Below are 998 nucleotides of genomic sequence, written 5' to 3' on the forward strand. Positions count from 1 at the left end.
GGCAGCGGGAAGGAGCCAGCACGCGAGGCCCCAGGGCTCGGCCTCCGCGTCTGTGGAGTGGGCTGTGCACATCGCAGGGCCACAGCGGGGCCGGAGTCATCCTGCACCACCGCCGGAGACGTCCCCGCGGCCCTGAGAGCGGCGGGCGGCGGCTCCGGCCAGGCGGACCAGCCCACGTCCGCCCAGGACCCAGCTGATACTTCACCAAGGCGATTAAATCTGCCACTTAGAGCAGCGTAGTGATCACTTTGCGTTTAAAAGGAGCCACAGGGCTGTCTTCGCCACAGCTGCGGCCGCAGGCCGCGCGGGCGTCCTGGGGTTCTGCTCCTGGCGCCACGCGCCTGCGCTGAATCAGCCGCGGGAGCAAGGCTCAGCTGCTCCTCTAACGCGTTCTTGAGCACTACCAAGATCCCTGTGATTTCTGGACGGACAGTTCCCGTCTTCTCTGTAGGGGAAACACCATCTTGCCACAATCAGAAACTTCTGGAGCACTGCGCCGTGCCAGGGGAGTCTCCGCCGGCTCCTCCCCCGGGCCTCTCACAGAGGCCGAGGACGGCCCGGGACAGGGCTCGGGGACTCCTCTCGCTGGTTCGTCCCCGCCACCCCGCTTTCGCTGCGGAGGCCCGGCCAGGCTCGCCACACGGGGTGCGCAGCTGAGTCCCTGGGACAGAGCCCCGGTCTCTGGAGACGTAGCCCGGGATGCGGCCCCAGCAGCCATGACCACGAGCCGATTCCAGCAGTCACCAGCGTGGCATCTCGGACCAGTGCTGTGCCACGGCCAAGCCTCACGCCCTCTGCAAACTGGCAGTGAGACCCTCCTGGCGGGACCGCCTGGACACGGCAGGCCTCGGCATGCCGGCGCTGGGCAGTCGTCCTTCTTCTGGAGCAGTGAAGGGCGCAGCCCCTCCCCTGGGAGTCTATCTGCGCCGGCCCTTACAGCTAGGACCCCTGGCAGGGAGGCGCTGCGCGGCACACGATGTCCTCAAGGCGGAACAAAC

This window comes from Condylura cristata, unplaced genomic scaffold, assembly GCF_000260355.1.
Source record: "Condylura cristata isolate star-nosed mole 26May11 unplaced genomic scaffold, ConCri1.0 scaffold00035, whole genome shotgun sequence".
NCBI lineage: Eukaryota > Metazoa > Chordata > Mammalia > Eulipotyphla > Talpidae > Condylura > Condylura cristata.